Here is a 17,807-nt window from a genome sequence, read left to right as displayed (position 1 = left end):
ACGTGCCTTTAATATATCAAAAGCTCATATAAAATTAAGCAATTTAATTATTTGACATGAGCTACATCTATTGACTTACTCTTCCAGTGCTTACATAGAAAAGAAAAAGTTGAACACATTCAGTGAACATGGTGGTATTAATAGAATGGAAAGCAAGATTTGTTTAAACTGTACTCTACTGAAAAGTTCCTGATAACAAGAACAGCCGAAAACAAGTTATTATGTATTGTCTTATATTATTAGTGATTATCCTGGAGATGAATTTCTCTAAAAGGAGCCTCCTTACTTCAAGATACAATTTCTAATGCAACTGCTTACTTAAGTAAGCTGAACATTACTAAGAATTCCTTGCATTTATAAAGCAAATCATTGTCCACATTATTATAAGAGTTTAATTAGTCTCAGAGATATTCACACCATGGCTTATACTTAAAAATCTGCATGAAATATCAGTGGTATTTCTGCTGGAGACAGAAGGTTCATTTTTCATTAAGCATTATGTCCAAAAGTCTGATAGTTTTAATTCATTTAGCCAGAAGTATAAAAAGCTATTTTTAAACACAGCATATGAGTTGTTGGTCCTTTCTACCTCTTTTTCAGCATTTGAACTGTTTACTTAAATTGCTTTTCCAAAAGTGTATTTTATATAACACAAATATTTGCTCAGCAAATATTAGCCTGGTTTTAAAGTATTAGCATCATTAGCCTTGATTTGCATCATATAACCATATTGGATTGTAGTTGCTCCTGGCTGATAATGGCTTCAAAGATCCTAAAGAACAGAGAATATCAGTTACAGAATCCTAGCATAATACTGTAATAGGATGGAAAGTACTACAATAATAGCAGGCTAACAAAGTCTTCAGCTACAAATGAGAACAAGCCCAAATACAGTAGCTATAGCAATGAAGGAAAAAGAGCTGCTTACCTTTAGAAGCCCTCAAGTTGACAGAGATCTCCAGGAAAAAATAGCCTTACTTCCACTTCCAACCCTTAAGTGAGGTCTGGAAAGGGGGTGGAGCCAGGATCCACCCCTTTCTGTTGCTCAGGTGCTTTGCATGCACCCGAGCTCCCCTGGATTAGCCCTGCCTTCCCACCAATTGCTGTTTCAAGCCATGACTTGGTATTTCTACTACAAATAGAATCATAGAATCATGGAATGGTTCTATGGGGGACCCCAAGGATCATCATCAAGTTCCAACCTCCTTGTCACAGGCAGGGCCACCAACCACCAGGTCTAGTACTGGACCATGTCAGATGTATCTGTAGTAGTAATAGATCTAAGTCGAGGCTTCACTATATTCTCATCAAATACACATCCTGTAAACTGTGCCTCCCAGTTACATATCACTGCAACGGATAAAAAAAGTCTCACTGAAAAGTTTTTAAATGCATAGTCAGCTCTTCAGCTGTAATACCTTTGGTAGTGTTACCTAAAAATAGAAAAACAGATGAGGATATTTTTCCTGGCTTACTATTCATATCTAGATGCATGATTTTTGTGTGTTTTTTGTTTTTGTTTTAAAGAAACACAATCTGTTTTCTGGGGAAATGCAAACTGAATTTTACTCATGTGCCTTTACTTATATGTTTTTGGATTTGAAAACAAGTTGGTTATCTTTTAGCCTCTGGAAATAATACAGTTTTTTTTACGTATGTTTAATTGAACGCAAAATATATTCCATTTGCTCTCATGGTTATACTATACTGTTATTGTTTCTGCAAGATTTCTTCCTCCATGTGAGAACAGCCACCTCAGCCAGAGGTGTTAGCATCTGTATGGCAACGAGTCACGGTCTGAACCACTGATTGAGCATCTGGGGAAATGACCTGGTCAGCCCTGGGAGTACAGGTGAAGGCAATTCAGCTGTGTGACAAGAAGGGGGTGGAGTCTGGCTGCACTTCTCTTAGACACCATTGAAGGGCTGACTGCTACTCTGGAAAGATCTTTGGTTGGAAATTTCTCCCTTGTGGAGCCTTTTCTGTGAGCCTCAATTTTTGGAGACAGATGAGGTCTCTTACTTTGTCTTTGAAGTATTGTCTTATCTGTACTGGTCCCTTTGCTGTTCTATTTCTCTTCTACTGCATTAATCTTTTTAGTTGTAACAGCTTGACACTGTTTGCTTGTGGCTCAAATTCCCTATGCTTGTAGTATCTGTTAAGCTAATACAAGTTTTTGCTTAACTTTCTACTTTTGTCTGTTTTGTTTGTATTGTTATCTGTATCGTTACGGCTTCAAGCTCTATCTTCTTTTCTGCATCTAACATGTTTATCTTTATATGTTTTGAGCTTCTGATGATATCTAAGGTGGTAGAGCAATATCCAGATTCTTGTTGGGGTCTACTTCTTTGAGGACTTTGTTTCTTTCTCATTTCCTCTTCGTTCAGTTGCAAACCAGAAGCCTTCTGAAATCAGTTTTATTAAATATAAATGTTCTGGTTGTTCTTATCCTAAGAACATACTTCATTGTAACACCTTGTAAAATACAAAAGCATTCTAGCTAAAATTTGTCTTCCCAGCTGTATAAAGTACAGAATACTTCTAAACTTTCATATTGAAAACATTTGACTTCCATAAGTTTCATTTTATTTAGAATGTAATACAACAGTTTCACAACCATCTCACTTTATGTGGATTGCTGACAACTTTTAAGTATGTGAAATACATCAGTACTTTCTATTTTAAGAAGGAAAATCTTCTAGTGGTCTTTCTTTTAAATTGCAGTGCTTCCAGATGTACATTGGAGTCTCTTTCATTAGTAGCTTCTGGTATTTTTCAGAGTTTAAGCCTTGAAGTGCTATGATTTCTTCTCAGAGTCTTTGTGCCATAAATGAGGAGCAATTCTAGTCTCAGAGAATTACAGTAGATGTTCTTTAACCATGTGCATCCACAATGCCTTTTTCTCATACTTGCAAGACAAAACTAAACCTCTGAAGGAATGTTTTACCAGTAGCCTTTCATTATAACAACAAATAACAAAAGGAAGCTATAGTGTTGTATTTACAGATGCAGGTATATGGAAAAAAAAATCATGTGATAAATAGCAAAAACTACTTTGCTTCTGAAAAAAGGAAACCAAGAAACAAACTTAAACTATCTAATTGTTTGCAGTTCTATTTTTGGCTTTTATTTGTCTGCTAAAGATAGGAGAAATATGGTACTAGCTAAGAAGAATGTACTAATCTTCAGCAACATAAAGAAGTGGCTATTCCTAGTATTTATAATAAAACTATTGATATATAATCTTTTTCATCTCAGCTATAGAATCTGAGATGCTATTTGCAGAACACACTCTGATATTAATGAATGTTGGGCATTTCTAATACTGCATCACCAATTCATCAAGTGAGAAGTCAAATGTTTCCAAGCAATTTCTTTTTATCTGAGATCTTTAAATGCTGTCTGCATTTTTTCCAAGATGGATCTTATACTCATTTGGATATCTGAAATATTGGGCTAATTTTCTAATAATAGTTGAAATAAGTATGCTACTTCCAGTGAAGCTTTTAAAATACATCTTAAGAGATCTTATCCATGTGAAATACAAGGCTTTCTAATTGGTACTAGGTATTACCATGTTAGTCATCACATTCTCATGAGAGATCTCCATTCGTTCCATTTCGTGCAAAGGGCAGATCTACTACCAAATAATATATGAACTGATAAGTGTCTACATATAAATATTACTTTCAAGCATTTGTTTTGTTTCACAGTGTTGTAATTCCTCTCCAGTGACCTCCAATCAAGGTCTCTACTAGCAAACATATAGCCATACAAATATCTGACCCTCTTAGGGATTATGTTTGGACTTAGTTGTGTTATGGCCATGTGCAACACTTTAATTTGAGAGTGATGCAATTTTATGTGTAGATCACTTGAGACAGCAGCTTATTTTGTCCTCTGATCTCTCTCCTCTGTAATTCTTACTTTCTGGCTATTTTATTTTTTAGTAGAATAAAAATTATTCTATGATTTAAACAAATATACCTTTGAACTCACACTGCCTTTATTTCTTTTGTATCCTTTTTGGCTTCCTTTTATCATCTCTCCCTTCCCATTCTATTTACTTACTCTTTTCCTTTGTACTGCAAACTTATGACCAACTCACAAAGCTAGCGCAGTTCAGAAGCACACTTTGTTGATGGTTATCATATCTTGCTGCAGTCAAATACCTGGGACATCAGATCTCATTTTCACTAATAGAGTTTGATGTAAGGACATTGGCATTGTGAATCAGCTGGAGTCTTAGCTGGGCATTACTGAACAGGCAAACCACAGTTAAGATTTCTAATCTGCGCACACATACTCAGGGGCAAAGGTCGTAAAACCTTTGCTGAGGAGGAAGATATTGTTGTAAAGTATGAAATAAAGTCCTGCTTCACACTCAAGAGATTTTGCCATCAGTGATACTGGGTCTGAGTTGTTGTTCTATTTTTAAAGCTGTTAATACTTTAGCTACCTTGGAGAAAACACTTTGCTTATGTGCTTCCACAAGATTGCACAGATTAAATGCTAAGAAAAGAGTGTAATTAGCTGTATACGTTTGTTCGAGTCTGGCATAGAACAGGATCTGAATGGGCAAAGAAGACACATTAGCAATGGTCCTCCTGGATACATAATTTATTCCTGCATTTATCATTACTAAGGAATTGTAGATTACTTTGTTCTTTCCTTCAAAATACTTTCTTTACAGAAGAATAGAGGAGGATATTTCTTTTCTGTCTGCTACCTGGTTGAAAGCGGGAGGGCTAAATGCTTTGGATAGTGATCCTTTAACATATTTTTCATCCCTAGGTCCCAGAGCAAAAAAGTCAAAACTTCTGGAAGTTTCAGTGGTGTTTGAGTGGCAAACAACTGGCAGCTGGGAGTTTTTGGGTGCGAAAGAGAGAGGGAGGGAAAGCATTGGGAGGGCAGCAGAACCCCTTGTGAGGGGCATCTTGACCCTGCTGAGGAGAGGAGAATGTAGTAACCGTGGTGAAAGGCTAAAATAGTGCAGAAGAGGTTTGAAAATGGCAAGCAGAGAGAACAAAGAAGCAGCAGGTGCTGGAGTATCCTGCAGAGAAGGCAGAACAGCTAAAGTAATGACAGGAAGGAACTTGTGGAACTTGCTTCATTCAACAGGAAAACATATACTACTTCTAAGACAGGGAAGAGTACAGAAGGTATTAGGGGTTGTGGGTTTTTTTTTTTTTTTTTTTTTCTTTTTTTTTTTTTTTTTTTTTTTTTGGAGAGAAAAAGCGGGGTTTAGGCTGACAGAACCTGTGCTTTTGTTACATTCTTGGCAATACGTATCCTTCTCTGGGGGGGGGGGGCTGTGTGCAGAGCTCACAAGTCACTTTAAAATGAGTCTGAGTAGGAGAATTCGCCTGGACAAATTCGGAAATTGTCTGGACAAAGTGATTCCATCAATATTTGGACATTCGAATGGAGATCAGGAGATCCTGATTTTTGAATGGGCTCTGTTTCTACCATAATTAAAGTAAGCCATAACCACTTAGCAATAGGGACTATGTTACTTCTTGGACAAATTGGCATTCTGATGCCGTAGGATATTTTCTCGTGAAATTATTAAGAAATCTAAACTAAATTAACATTACTTGTTGTATTCAAAGTTAATACATTCCACTGTCTGAAGCAAAATAAGAAATCATGATTATGTGTAGTTATAGCAGTCTTGTTTCTTTGCTATGAAAAGTAGTTGTGAAGAATTCCATGCGTTTTCTTACATCAGGCTATACATTTCCCTATAAGCAGGACCCTCTATGATGTTTGTAGAATCACAAGGTTGGAAGGTACCTACAAGATCATCTAGTCCAACTGTCCTCCCGTTACCATTGCTACTACAATGCTTACTTTGCTTTGGATACAGTGAGGCTGGCTCCTCAGGGCCATGCCATGCTGCCTCTCTTCACTTGTGTTCCATCAGTGAGCAGGCAGTAGAGATTTAACACACCAGCATGCTAATGCATTGCATATTAATAGAGTAATGAGATCCAACTTTCAGATTAATACTGACTATGCTTTTACTACATTTGGGTAAATATTACCTCTTCCATAGTCCTTTTTTTTTTTTCTTGTAAGAAAACATTGTACTTCTGTGGCAAGGGATTCCTTGTAATATTCCTTAGTTTATGTGGAAACTTGCACCTGAACCTATGAATTCGGGAACAAATTTGGTAGTTAGCTACTGGAGCAATGCTCTGCAGAATGCAAACTGGAGAAAAATTTTTATGAAGGAAAATGCTTTGATTTTTAAATTACTGAGAAATACAACAAGGTTATAAATTACTACTCTAAGTGTATGTTATGTGTTTTGTAAGATAGTCGATGACAACTAATCTGTGGAGCATGCCAATTTTTCTTCCTTGCAATTCCTGACAATACTGCTTAAGTAATGATCTATCAGCTGTGAAGGACAAGACACTCACACACACACTTTGGTATGCAGGCCAGCAATAGCATAGGCAGCCTTTGGTAAAAACAATTAATGGATTTCATGAAAACTTTCTCCTTGATGGCCACATTAACGTAGTTGATAAGCAGATAGAAATTTTGCGTTTTCTTTCAATATTCCTCATTTTTTCTTATAACACCCATACAGTGGACATATTTTTTTACTAATTTGATGGCTGCTCAGCATAAAAAAAGTCTTTCCAAAATGTGAAAGTTCTAGGTCCCCCTTTCTCTTAAGCAGCGCAGACAACAAATGGGAACTTGACAAGATTGCTTGAACAAGTACCTCCAAGCTTTGATTACTAATCAGATAAAGGTACTCTGAAATTATATTTTGTGTAGTTAAAATAAACAAGTGTTCTTGTCTCAAAGCCATTCAAAAATGTGCCTGAACCGATGCGGCCCCATTAAGTTTTGGATCTGCTTACATCAGTACTGAATTTCACCATTATGTGTTTGGAGTGGTGAGGACTATAAAAAAGTTATTGTATGAAAGGCTGTGTCAATATTGTATTGCTACAGCTTGTAAATTTGCATTGATTTGTCTTATAAAAGATGTTTATAGCAGCAATGAACACAATCAGACCTATGGCATGTGTGGAGATGTGTGGTTGGGGAAAAGAAAAAGCCATCTTGCTAAGAATTGATTTTTAGGAGATGATCCCAGACAGTGGTCTGAAAATCAGAGCGAAAGGAGATGAGAAGCCGTGACAGGCTGGGAGCATCAGGAACACCGTATCCTGTTAGTAGATGTTGGTACCACTTGTTGGATGGATTTTGCTATCACACTGAGCAGGTGATTTGTCATAGAAGAAATGGGAGGTGTTTTTCAAAAGCAAACAACATATGTGTTGAAAAGTCCTGTAGTCAGAGTCCTGAGGGAATACAGTGTGTAGAATGAGGACTTGAGCTGAACCTTTTTTCTTGATAGGCAGTGCTTTTTGGAGTCAGACTCAAGGAAACTGTTAGTTTTTGACAGTGCAGATTGTTTGGACATACTTTTATAGCAAGCTGGAAATCCACCTGTTCAGAAAAGCAGAATTAAATATATTCAAAGATAAATGTTGTGCAAACAGAAGAAAACACTTGGAATTGCTAAACTTATCTTTCATCTACATGCTGGATCTGTTTCAAAGCTTTTGAACTTTGATTGTTATCTCAAATTGTTTAGAATTCCAGCTCCCTGGCATTCCCCAGCACTAACTGCATGAAGATGCAACCTGTTTCATCTGCAGAAATGAAATGCAACTCCAGATTTTCTAGACCATAGCAGACTACATCCCATTGCATCCTACTGCACCTCTGTAAGTTAATGGTCGAGTGGACAGGAGAAATGTTTTCATTTCAAAGTGTATTTTGGAACTGTTCAAATCCTGGTGGCCTTTGAAGTAATTATCTCCTTTTTAATGTGAAGAATTTACATTTTCCAACTTTGACTTGGATTATGTATATTAAGCATTACAGTGCCCATGATGATCCAGTGAGGACACTACTGGTAACTAGGAAAATGAAATGGGAATTGTGCTCAATAGATTTTCTGTAAAAGATAGGGTTGATCTGATTGCTTCTGTCATTCTTCTGCTGTAACACTGAGGTCGTAAGAGTATGCAGTGTCCCCACATGGAATGAGTGTGGGAAAAATATCCATAGAAATATGCAGATTTCTGTGTCCACACATTCATTCTAATCTAATTGGTTTGTTTGTATGTTTTGGCTATTTCTTCATTTTTGAAATTTGTAGGATGTTCTCCATGCCCTAAAAGCTATTTCTTACTGCTAGTTCTATTTACAGTAATTATACTGACATGTGTTATCTAAAGGGCATCAATGTTCAATATTTGAACTAGCTCAATATTTAAGCTACAACTCTGTTTAATGTTCTTGATCAAGCACATGAGTATTTCATACCCCATTGGAATTGCCTATGAAATTCTGCTAGCTCTAACATTTCAGCTAGGAGATGGGGAGCACTACATACTCTGATTCAGAATGTAGTTCACATTTTTAAAAAGGGAATGTCATCTGCTTCTGGTGAAACAACTGAAAGCCCATTCTGGAAGAGAATCTGGAGATGAGAAAAAAACATTTGTGTGGTCAGACTCTGGTATTTGCTGGGAAGTTGTGCCATAGGTGGTGATTTCTCAGCTGAGAGTAGCATCTATCTGCACCAGCCTTCCCGGGAATCAGAAGAGCCACACCTTGGAAGTTAGGTGGCTGGAGCTGCCTTCTGGGGGCAACAGTTATACTGAAAGGCTCCAGGTTTGCCCAGAAGTTATAATCTACAGCTGAGTGCAGCTTCCTGTCATGCAGTCCTCTGCTTACATAACTTAGCAAAAGGGTATTGACTCTGGGGCAGAGAGACCTGGAGGGTACAAAATGAGAGTATACAGCTGAAACAAAGATGAGAACTGATGTAAGCCTGAAACAAGCTCTGACCTGGAGGTTACATACAATGCAAGGATTTCAAATTGCTTCATCTGCAGCCCATGGCAATGTCCCAAACAGCTCAAATGGAAAGAGAACTAAACCTTTCCTACAAGCAGCCTGTAATGGCTGTGAGAAAAACTAAGAATGCTTACATGGAGGCAGACGGGTTGCATTGCCTCTGCTTCTGCATGAGATTTCTTTCAGTAAAATGTAAGCCCAATCCTACAAACACCTACCACCACAAAGAACTATGTGGATTTCAATCTGTGGACTGAAATGGTACCTGTTTGTTTCTGTGTATTATTAAAGCCACAATATAAACTATAATTAAACCCAATTAAAAAGACTATCTGTGATGAGTGTTACTGCAGCTGTACAAGCTGCATATCCACACTGCAGAGGTAAGGTGTAACATCTCCCCAGTGTACTCTGAAGGGTTTGTGGTGGGGTCTTCTCTCTGTACAGCCCAGTGTCTACAAGAAGCACACAGTCTGCTCCTGTTCACATATCAGCTTACTTTGCAGGGTTAGGAGACAAAATATAAAGCTGAAAACTCGCAATTATATTTTTAACCAATTTTATTTGCTTTGCATCTTTTTAGCAAATTTCTACTTATTGTCAGCTTTCTTTGTTGCTGAATGCTAAGGACAATATTCTTCAAAATGCTGGTATGATGAGTGCCCCTCCATTTTATTTACTATTAATGAAGCATTTATCTCCCTAGGTCGTGTGTCTTATGCTAGGATGCACAACGTTGTAGAAAATGACTGACTTTTGGAGCGGCCTGCTGCCATTCCACACACATGGGTTATCAGGCCAAGTGGGAGGGAGAAAAAAAATATAGATGTCTGACAACTGCTGGAAATCAGCGCAGCTGCCCGGGTTGCAGCAGTGTAGGGCCCTGACCATTCCGCCTTCTGGAACGCCGTTGCTCCGTCCGGCTCGCTGCCCGGGCAGAGCGCGGGCCGCTCCCAATGCGAGCCGCAGGGGGGTGGGCGGGGGGGCGGCGCTCTGCGGGCTGATCCGGCCCTGCGCCGCCCCGCTGCGGGCACCTCGCCGCGCCTCGGCGTCCGTCCCGCACGTACCTGCGTGCGGAGGGCAGCTCCTCCTCGCCCCGCCCGGCCGCTCTAGGCGCTGCCCCCTCGCGGGGAATGGTTTTTCCCGGCCGTACCCTGCCGCTCCTCCTCCTGCTAGTGCCCAGCTCTCCGGGTGCCGGGGTGGATGCTGTGTCCCGGGAGGGCTCCGCTGCAACGCCAGTGAGGCGCCGCTAGCTCCGCACCGCATCCGCGGGGACCGCAGGGCTCCGTTCTCCTGCCCGACAGGTAATGGTGGGGCAGCTTGGGACGCGTCTCCTCCCGGCAGCGGCGGCCGTTGAACCCTCGCCCCCCCCCCCGCTCGCGGTCCGCGCCGCCGTCCCCGGGGGAAGGCAGCGGAGGGGCTGCCTGTCGTGATTCAGCACCGCCGCCTGCGAGGGAGGAGGAGGAGGAGGAGTTGAAGGAGGGGGGTGGTGGGGAAGGGCGGCCCGGGGGTCTGCTGGGCAGGAAGGGGAGCGCCGGCTCCTCGGTGCGCGGCCGCAGGGAGCCCCGGATTGGGCCGGCCCGGCCGTACTGCCCGGCATCCCCGTGTCCCGGCGGAGCACCCGGAGCGTAGGGAGCGAGCAGGCGCTTCCCACTTAGAGGCGTTCGGTTTTCTCGCTTGGAGTTCGCGTGCAGCGTCATTTATCTCGGGTGTGTGGCTGGGCCGCTTCGGAGCCAGAGAAGGTCAAAACCGTGCCAAAATCTGCTGACAGTGGTACCCAGCAAAGCCTAAAGTGTAGACCGTGTTAAATCTCGGGAGATGATCTTCAAACGTCCTCCCGTGCTTTTGCTTTTAGCCGAAAGCCATTGTCTGTCGGATTTCTGTCAGTTTCTGCTGTTGAAATGAGGTATAAATGCACGCACAGAGGAGCATGCTTGATGATTGCTCTGCAAAGGGATGGGGGTGTGTTGCTGGACTATGTGAAACCATTAAGAGGCCTCTGCTCTGACCGTAGTTGTGGCTTATGGTGTTTTGCAGCTTGAGTACTCAAAGTAGAACATATTGCTTCATTATTACTTAAAAACCCAAACCAGCCGAGCAAGAAAACCCTGATACGGTATTCTTTTCTGCTTTAAAACCTTAGCTGATTTACGTACCTGGATGTTGTTACTCTTCTTAATAGTACTGAGAGAAATAAAATTTTCTTTTTTACAGCTGGAATATGAACAGCGCTGTTCTGTGTGAGCATTGGTTGTGCCCTGCATTCTGTGAAGTTATGTCTGAGTCCCTTGGCTTCAGTAGAAAGCTTTGCCATTGATTTAAGTACTGAGGTGTCTTTTTTCATAGAAATAGGAGATCATAGAACTGGATATATCAATGGTTTCTTAAACAAAAGTTAGGTAGAAACAGTAAGAGTGCCAGGGGGCTTTTCCTAGAGGGCAAATAAACTCACTCTCTACGACAGCATAGGGAACTGCATTTGAAGCCAGATTCTCTGCAGGCAACTGTTACAATATTTCAGAAAATTACATCATGTGGGAGATGGGAATTCTTTTTTAGAAAAACACCCCTATTTAGTAATTCTGATAGTTGGGATACACGCTTCCATAGAGATTTGCCCATCACTTTGGGAATGCTAAGGAGGCTGGGAGATGGGGCTGTCAGCACTTACATGGCCATCATTCCAGTGAGCCCAGAAGCATCTCCGTCATCTGAGGCTCAGGTTTGTGAGCAAGTGATGATTTGTTCTCACTCTTTCAAAGTGAATGGTGTCACACTGGCAGCATAGATCAAGCCTGAAGAACTGGGAAACAGAGTGGTCGATGAGCAGCGAGGTGCTAAACCATTCTGCAGTCTTTTGTATAACCAGGATTTTTTCCTAAGATCTTTGTAATACTCTGTGTTTACCATGAAAGCCATAAATATCTTTATGAAGATGAAACGTGGCAGACTAATGTGTCTGTGGAAGGACCCTGCTTTGAACTGTCAGCATCAAAAGACTGAAATCTCCATTATCTTGATTTAAATCTCCATCTGTGGATATTTATTATCTGTTTAGAAATGTCTATAGGATACATATGGCAAATGAGTAATTTCTTGTATTTCCATATTTTCTAATGTTCAATGTTTTTCTTTTTCCTCCATGTAATAATTTGTATTAATAGACACTTTCAGATGTATGTATTAATATAAATTAAGAACACATTATTAATTAAAAAAAATTAAATCCATAAAGACACTGAATTATATTGATAGGTTTTGTATCAGTCCGTGAAGAAAAATGCAGCTGGTGGCAGTTCCTTATGTTTGGATAGATGCAATGGACTTTCTTAACTTTGACTGTTTATAGGTAGGTACCACATTGTATCTTCAGAGGATATTAGGTCTTCTTTTTAAATTATTTTCCCGTGAGCTTCAATATATCTAGCTTGATCTTCCCTTTTATTTTCTACATACCAAGGAAGTCAACTGGGACTGTTTGACTTCCAGCAGCATAATTTAAATTGCACCTTATTTAGCAGGAAGAAGCTCTTTACAGCTCCATTAATGCTCACCTAAAGCCCTGCCAGAGTGGGGAACTTTGCAACTATTCCTTTTGCAGGCTTTCCTTTAAAGATTATTTGAACCTTTTTAGCATTAATATTTAAAATATTAATGTATTTGAAAATTGGAACTGAATCTTTGATCTTGACTACAGTGGTGGATAAGAGAAATCTGTAACTGAGAGTGGATGTGGGACAAAAACACTGACATGCCGAAGTGGTCAACCTCTGTATTGGTTGGATATTTGAGTAAATTTTCCTGTTTCACAGTAGTTACCCTTCTTAGAGCTGGAAGTTCTTTCAGACCAGGAGGATCTGTGCTGCCTTCTACCAACTCATCTCTCTGGTGGTATTTGCAGGAACAGATTCTGAAGGGGCTAAAGTCTTTGCTTTTCGCTTATCCCTTAAGTTATTGCTTGCAAAAGAGTCTAAATTGCCTTTTGTTCATGCACAGATTGAAAAGCAGTATGCCAACTACCACATTAATTGATACTGATTTATAATGCTTTTGCTCTTGCCTTAAATTCCTTACAACAGGAAACAAGCTGACGCATAATAGAGCAACTTTTTGGTTTTGAGTTTTGAAGGACTAAATAAAGCAGGCATAGTGGTACTTTCTTTCAGTCTCAGTTTTAATCTGGATGCAGGATCCCCAAGATGTGTGTTTATAGCTGTAACTTTTCACATTCTGAAGGTATAAGTTCAAATAGTTTAGACCATTAAAAACATAGGTATACCTTTTAAAAACAGCTTTACTTCAGAGGTAATATTTAAGAATACGTCCATGTTTTTTTTGATGAGCATTCATCTCTGGGAACATAGAAGCAGTACTGTTTTATGGTGAGCCCAAATGAACAATAACATCGAAAGAAATACGAAAGAGAACTCCTTTCTTATTTAGGACTATTTTTTTCCCACTTTTTTTTCTGTGGAGTTAGTGGCATGGCAATTCTCATTTATGCCTGTGCTTTGTTTTGGAAGGATTCCAAAAAGAATCCTGATACACATCACTGCTCAAATGCACTTTGGATGGTTACAGTGCTGTTAATTGATAGAAAAATGGATGCCAGACGTAGTGCTTCATGCTGCAATTCAAAAGTCTCTTCCTGGTTCAGCAGCACTAACAGTTGCTTTTAAGAAGAAAGAAAAACTGAATCCACCTTTTGTCTATAATAAATGGTGCAGGAAGAACTGAGTGGGGTGTGGGCTTCACAGTTAGATGCAGCTATGTGTTGACATGTTTATTTTCATCCTTGCTTAGTAGCAAAATGCTAAATATATTCTTCTTTAGTTACATTAAAGTATGTTTCCTTCCAACTTTGTCCTTGGGTTGACATGTGTTTGTTTTATTTTTAGCACATGAAAACCAGCATGGTAATATTCCTATAGGGTGCAGTGAAAGCATTGGAGTGTGGCAGGAGGAAATGGAATCAGATGCTTCATACTGCATTTGTGCAGGTCAAGAAGCAAAGATGTAGATATTACTTATGAGCACAAAAAAGAGTGGACTGGCAGAGCAGAAGATTCTGAAATTAGTTGGGAAAATGTATCTGTATTACCTGCCTAGAATGGTCTTTTCTTAAAAAAAATATATAGCAGAGCTATGTGATATAAATCTGTGCATTTTCTTCGATTGTTATGTGTAGTTATCGTGTGCTGACTGAATGTGAAATTTCTGTTGCTTCATCCTTTGAAGCTTTTTTGGGCTGAGGAGGTATGTTCTAAAATGCATGATATTAACTATTGATTGAAGAGTTCTTAAAAATGTGCTATTTTTTTTCATCCAGGAAAAAAAAAAAGTACCCTTCTAAACAACATTTTATTTTGCGTGGCTTTTTTGAGGGATGTAATGTTATTGTAACTTCTCATTTCTTGTCAGCCTGAAGTCTTCAAAAGATTATGAAATATTAGCAAGCATTAACAATTGTGCATTAAGTTGAATAAAAAAAATCAAAAAGGGTTGTATGAGAACACGACTTAGTTTGGTACATTTTGTACCATTTTCAAAAATGGAAGCACATGCTGGAAAGAATATTTCTAGGGGTGGAGAAGATATACTCAGTAAGTAAAAGTGTTACTGGATGAAGAGACAGGAATCGCTGCTATTTTGGGGCTGTTGCAAGGACTTTATTAAAGCGTCTTGCAGATGCTCTGTATCTACATCTTGTAGGCAAAGAAATAGAAAAAATAAAATACAGAGTTAGATTTGAAATTTTGGATAACTGCGTAATCTCTCAACTGTTAATGACTCCAACCAGTCACTTCACCTCCCTCTGCATTACTTTCCACTGTTTCCTCTATGTCTGAAGAGGAAAATGAAAGAATGGTGCAGCCTTTCTTTCTGAAACAGCACTTATGGATGCAAAAACATATAGAAAGCGTGTTCTTGACGTTTTCTGAGAAAATGGAGTAAAATCTGTGAAAAAAATAAAAAAAGAATATTCTCTTGAGAAGGTCTTTGGGAACATCTGACGCAGATAGCCAGCATGCCATTTAGTTTCGTTGATAAAGAGGATTCAAATTCCAGTCAGTCATGGGTCGCACATACGTAATGCTGTTGCAGCTATTGGAACGTGTGAGATCCTCAGTGCCACTGAGGCAGGCTGTCCTTATCAGTTAGATGTAAGAAACTGGGCATCATGACCATATGTGCAACCACAGGAAGTGAAGAAGTCTTAAGTGTGAAAGGACTTTAGGAAAAATTCCCAAAGAGGAAATTGTGCCTTTCTGACACTCAGTGTTACCCGTGGCACACCTGCCATGTCTCTGCTCATGGATCTAGGGGATCTGCAGCAGCCCAGCCCAGGTCTTAAGCCACTGAATTCAGCACTTAGATTTTGGAAGATATACCTGTTCAATCATGGCACAAGTAGAGGCCTTAATTCTTCTCCTTCCCTCAATTATTCTTCCCCCCTAAGGAGAGAAATGTTTTCAAACTGAGAGCTTGGATGGGACTCATCTCACCAGTGTTTACACAACTCCAGTCCAGAACTGGCAGCTGCCAGCAATGGCTGTCCGTAGATTGACTGTGAAGGCAGCCCAGAGCAACTAGCTCAAGCATCTATGCTGTAGGGTTCAGCAGTTACACAGATAAATCCACCATTGTGTCTTCATATTTAAGAAGTAAATGTTGTTGCAATGACCTGTGGGACTTCATTGTAGTGTTTTTACCTCATGTGAAGGAGAGAACCACATTTCTTTTGAACTGGGGACAATAGCAAAAAATTGTGATAGAGCCATTGAATTTTCAGAGCCTTATTTTTTGTTCCTGTGGTGAAAATATGCATATTTGTTTGATTTTCTGTATCACTTGAATGTGCAAGAGAGAATATCTACTTTTAGAGTTCATAAACTGCATGGAAGCTGTTTCCAGCTTCATTCTGCATGCGTGACATTAAAAGATGGCAAAAGAACCAGGACTACAAGCTCTTTATGCAAATATTCCTCTCAGTCACGCTAGAATCTGACTCCTTGCAAATCTACAACTTTGTGGAACAGACATGACAATACGTTGGCCTTGTCTGGTCCTGCAGTCTGTGATAAGGGACTTGAATGCCTTAAAATTGGCTCAAATACTATGTCACATGGAGAAATGGTATCATTTCCAAATTGTCTGTGTTACTGCTTGGCACAAAGAGCTCAGGATTTTCTTCCTGGAAAAGTCCTCTGTGAAAGCTGGAGTTTACTGCGTGTTAATATAAGTATACTGCCAACGTGGGTAATCCCAGCATTAGGAAAATTGTCAGTTGTTCTTTTGGTAACTTTAGAAATCTGTCAGTATGAAGCAGGAAAAGAACTGTAACCATTTTTCTTCTAGCATATGGGCTAAATATCTTAGCATGCTTCTCTGCTTTGTGTTACTGCGGTCTTGACCTCTTAATTCTACATTTGGGGAAGTCATTGTTCTTGTTATAGTTCCTTGCTGTGTCTTTGGTATAACTCCTTCCCGATCACTGAGTCACTTTCTGTTTTTAGATATAACTTCACTTTAGCTTATTGTTATGACTAAATCCTACTGACTTGCTTCCCGAAGCTCTTGTCACACACTAGGTGAGGTGGAAAAATATTGCATTCTTTTCTTAGAGCATGTATCAGCCTTCCTCTTTTCTCTCGAAACAGTGAAACATTAACTAAAAAGGGTTAAGAAAGACATGCCAAAAGCACTAGGATGAGGCTAAATGAGAAGGTGCTGCTACTGCAGCATGTTTTTCCCTGGTGTATATGCACTGCCTAAAACTGTATCACCTGTCAATTATTGATAGAAAAATCTATTTCCACAGTTCTGTCTGTAACGACAGCCTCAGTGATAAGAAACTAACGGGTAAGGGGTTACATTTTGCTACTTCTGCTGTAGAATTATTTTAAATGAGTTTCTGTTTCAGTGGGAGGTCCTGGTATGGCTTTATTTTGCAGGATGTAATCTTTTTTGTTAAATTCATTTTATGTATATTTGTTGTTGCTCTTATCAGTAATCTGTGTGCAGAAGAATTTGGTATATCATACTGCCACATGCTGCTACCATTTTTTTTTTTTTTTTCTCCACTACTGCTTTCTATTGCAGGCTATGTGAAGTGACAAAAGCATTCAAACTGAAAGTAGTGTATGTGTTTTGTACATGTTTTGGTTTGAGTTCAATTCTTGTTCATCTCAGGTGCTGTTTCTTCTTTTTTTCCTTTCTCAGTTCCTCATCTCATACCTGCAGATTGTCTTTCCTTACAATGAAGAGAGAAACCATGAGCATCTTCTGAATACAGTGAAATTTTATCCATTAGCTAAGCAATTTTTTTTTTTTCTGGAGAGCAGCATGAAGCTTTTCCTATGTATCTATAAGTTTTTTCCAGTATATCTGTATGCTAGAAAGAAATCCTTTACTCAGAGAGTGGTGAGGCACTGGAACAACCTGCCTGGAGGAGTTGTGGATGCCACATCTCTGGAGGTACTCAAGACCAGGCTGGATGGGGCCCTGGGCCGCCTGATCTGGTGGGTGGCAACCCTGCCCATGGTAGAGGGTTGGAACTGCATGGTCTTTAAGGTCTCTTCCAACCTAAGCCAATCCATGGGTGACAATGTTGACCTGTGCTTTAATTATATACCTGAACTGTGCTTTCAGAGCTGTTATGGAATTGGAACACTGTGATTTTAAGCCAACAGCATTCAATAGAAATACCTACACTTACTTTATTGGGCAATATCCTGTAGCGTATTTGCATTTACACACTGGACTTGAGACAAATATTGTCACAGGCACAGAAGAATAAACATTGTAATTTTCAGCCTAAGATAGTATGCTAAATAAAAAACTGGAGCACCTTTCAACCATGTTTAAATTCATTGGGGAAGTTTATTACAGCATAATAAATGACTACT

The 17,807-nt window shown here is 39.6% G+C and overlaps 1 protein-coding gene across 4 annotated transcripts in view; it reads left to right on the top strand.

Moving 5' to 3' along the window:
* Positions 1-17,807, top strand: part of TTLL7 (tubulin tyrosine ligase like 7) — an 82,536-nt gene that overhangs the window by 13,529 nt on the left and 51,200 nt on the right. For 3 of the 4 annotated variants that reach the window (XR_007377444.1, XM_048946967.1, XM_048946969.1), the window contains exon 1: positions 9,914-10,202. The exons of the other annotated variant lie outside the window; for it this stretch is intronic. The gene's annotated coding sequence lies outside the window, so the exon portion shown is untranslated. Of the gene's footprint in view, positions 1-9,913; positions 10,203-17,807 lie in introns of those variants that run through there. 4 annotated transcript variants of the gene reach the window in all.

This window comes from Lagopus muta, chromosome 5, assembly GCF_023343835.1.
Source record: "Lagopus muta isolate bLagMut1 chromosome 5, bLagMut1 primary, whole genome shotgun sequence".
Classification (NCBI taxonomy): Eukaryota; Metazoa; Chordata; class Aves; order Galliformes; family Phasianidae; genus Lagopus; species Lagopus muta.
The sequence above is the reverse complement of the archived record's forward strand: the minus strand, read 5'-3'. Positions and strand labels throughout refer to the sequence as shown.